The sequence below is a fragment of the Manis pentadactyla genome, chromosome 10 (assembly GCF_030020395.1).
Source record: "Manis pentadactyla isolate mManPen7 chromosome 10, mManPen7.hap1, whole genome shotgun sequence".
In the NCBI taxonomy this organism is placed as follows: Eukaryota; Metazoa; Chordata; class Mammalia; order Pholidota; family Manidae; genus Manis; species Manis pentadactyla.
Window position 1 is genome coordinate 95,724,243 of NC_080028.1, and position 2,961 is coordinate 95,727,203.

A 2,961-nucleotide genomic window follows, 5' to 3' on the forward strand; every position below is an offset into this window, starting at 1 on the left:
CAATGGGGCCTCTGGGAGCCACGGGGAGCTCAGGGCTGCAGAGTCTGCAAGGAACGCGGCGGTTCGGGGTGAACCAGGCCCTCACCCTACCTTTGTTCCCCCCTCCGGAGGCCGCTCCCCATGCCCCACTGGCCCAGGCGAGGGGACCCTGGAAACTGTATCATCTTCCATCAGAGTTTCCGCCAGGCCTGCGAGTCCTGCAATGCTGATGAGCCAGTCAGTCTGTCTGTCTGTCAGCTTGAAGTTGAAACGGAAGTTTCCCTCCTTGCTGCCTCTCCCCCTGGGGCCCTGGGGAGGGAGGGCCAAGCTGAGGTGGGTGGGAGCAGGGAAGGGGGTCTCAAAGACCCTATTGCCTTGGCTCCAGGTCCTGGCAGGCCTGGGGCAGCTTTGAGAGAATGGGGCTTGGTGCCTGCCAGGGAGGTGGCTGTCCTTCAGGGTCGTGGTGCCTGGGGAAGCTGATGCTCCGTCTGCAGCGAGGCCCCAAGCTGCCTGGGCAAATGAGCGGGGCTAGCGATTCTGGGGCCTGAACTGGGAGCATGCATCTGCTCCATGCTGCAGCCCAGGACGGGTCCCTATCCTGGAAGCATACAGTGACCCACTGGCCCTGTCAATCAACCTCTGAGGCCCAACTCCCCCAGACACAGGTTAGCAGAGTGGTGACCCCAGAGGTACCTCAGATGGACATGTGCTGCACAAATGAATGACTGAGTGAATGGATGGGAGACTCAGGGCAGGGGGATCCCAGCATGGTCCACTGCCTTGTCCCCCTGAGGTGCTGGGGCACATGGAGAGCTGGAGGACAGGCCTGTTTGGGGTTGTTTGCATGAGGAGCCTGGAGCTTCCTGGGAAGAAGTCACCTGGGCTTGACACACAGTGCTCTGGGGAGGATGATGGCTCAAAGTTTGGAGTGTAGAGGTCATTTTAAATTTTATTTAGCTAGTTGTGTCTACCTTGTCCAGAAAAGGATTTCATAAGATGTACAGTGATGCATATACTACCCCCCACCCGCCGGCAGGGGGAAAGGAAGCAACAGGCAGAAGGGCTGGTTTGAGTCTGGTTGGAATCTCAGGTCCATGAAGTTCTGTGACCTCCTTTTCCTCATCTCTAAAGTGGGGGTAACTCAGAACCTTGGACTGTGGTGAGGATTAGATGAGATGAAGCCTGTAAAGCAGCCAACATAGTGATTGACATGGAGCACTCAATACAAAACCAATAATCAATCAATAACCAGTCAATAATGTTGTTCTGATTATTGCATGTCCCGAGGGCCACTTTCTGAGCCTGACAACTGGCCTCCAAATGTGCTCGTAGGCTGAGCAAAGAGGGAAACTTGATCAGTTTTCATATCCACAGTTCACAGGGACCCAAGCAGCTGCTGGGGAGAAGGACATTCTTTCCAGGGACTGAGGCCTGGGAGGAAAGTCTTTGGCACATCCCCATAGGCAGGGATGGGGCAGGTGGAGGGGAGCATTCCAGACCACATTCCCACCACTGAGGCACACTGGCAGTCCGTGGCCTCGTGCAGCCCAGAAGAAGGCATTCTGGAAGGGCCCAAACACCATGGGCCTGATTCATTGTCCCCTGAGCCAGTCATGTATGGAATCCTAGAGCAATGGAGGGCTTGCCTTATTCACAGGCAAGTGGGCTGGGCCTGTGGTTGGCTGTGCCCAGAAGCCCAGCCCAGGGATGGGTGCCAGGACCTCTGGGGAGGAATGTGGTGAAAAGCAATAGAGACTCAGACCTGCCTCCTGAGGGCTCTGGGACACTGGGGCACAAACCGTGAGCACCAAGCATCCTGGCCAGATCCTTGGCTGCTTTCTTAGTCCTTCCTGGAGGCACACCCAGACCAGTGCAGCCACTGGCTTCCCCACAGTCACCCTGGCATGCGCCCCATGAGTGCCACCTTGACTGGAAAGGCTGGTTCCCTGTGAAGGCTGGCTGCCACCCTCCCCAGACCATCTGCCCATGCTGCCTCCAGGCCCCTCTCTAGCCTTACCTGGCTTGGCCCTTTGTTTTGCTCTCTCACTCCAAGCCACACAGTTCTCCCATGGTTTCTCCAACTCTGACTTGCCCCGGGGCCTTTGCACATGCTGTTGCCTTTGGAAAAACTCATTTCACTGGCATCCTCTTCTTCTGGCTGACTCTCCAGGTATCTTCCCAGAGGCTACTTCCTATAGGAAGTTTCTCTCAGCCCCAGATAGAGTTAGGCTCCTCCCATGTGCTCCAAAGCTCACCTCCTGTTCTCACAGGCATACATATACAGCTCCAGGCTGGACTTGCCTATATCCTTTCCAGCACCCATTTCACATTCCATGAGGACAGTAGCTTTGTCTCACCTGAGTGCCACTGTATCCCTGGTGCCCTACACAGGACCTGGCACATAGGTGGTGTTGAATGGATGAATGAATGAGTGAGTGAGTGATTTATTGTCACTTGTGTGGTCACCGGAGATGGCTCCTTGGCTTTCCCAGGTGCAAGGAGGGGCAGTGGGGTCACCTGCAGCCCTCGGCATCCCAGTCATCGATTGCCACAGCGACCCAGGTGGTAGAGGGGAGAGGGCGGCCACCAGGTGGGAAATAAGAGGGTTCTTCCTTCTGGCAGTTCCAGAAGCCAGAGTATCCATGGAGTGACTAAGGGTGATGCAGAAGAGGGAAGAGCCCAGGAAGTAGTGTTTGGGCTTGCCATTGTAACCTCCATTTACTGTTTCTTATAAATATATATATATATATATACATACATACATATATATTTTGCATCCCCAGGTTGGAGTGACCTCTAAACCTGGTTTCCCAGATGAAGGAAAGATCAGGTATAAGTGGAAACAAAAGACATTGTAGCTGAAGACCCAGGGAAGGTCCAGGAAGAGGGGAACAGCTGGCAGGATGCACTTCAGCTCAAGCTGCTCATTCCTCATCTGTTGTACATCCCAGCCTTCTGCCTGTGATTTCCCCTGTAAAGCAA

At 54.7% G+C, this 2,961-nt stretch overlaps 1 long non-coding RNA gene across 1 annotated transcript; it reads right to left on the minus strand.

Annotated features, from left to right (window-relative positions):
• Nucleotides 1-910: 910 nt before the first annotated feature.
• Nucleotides 911-2,133, minus strand: LOC130685160 (uncharacterized). Its single transcript, XR_008999538.1, has 2 exons — nucleotides 1,997-2,133; nucleotides 911-1,161 (listed from the first exon to the last, which is right to left on the minus strand). It is a non-coding gene; the product is annotated as an uncharacterized LOC130685160 (long non-coding RNA).
• Between the last annotated feature and the right edge of the window lie 828 nt (nucleotides 2,134-2,961).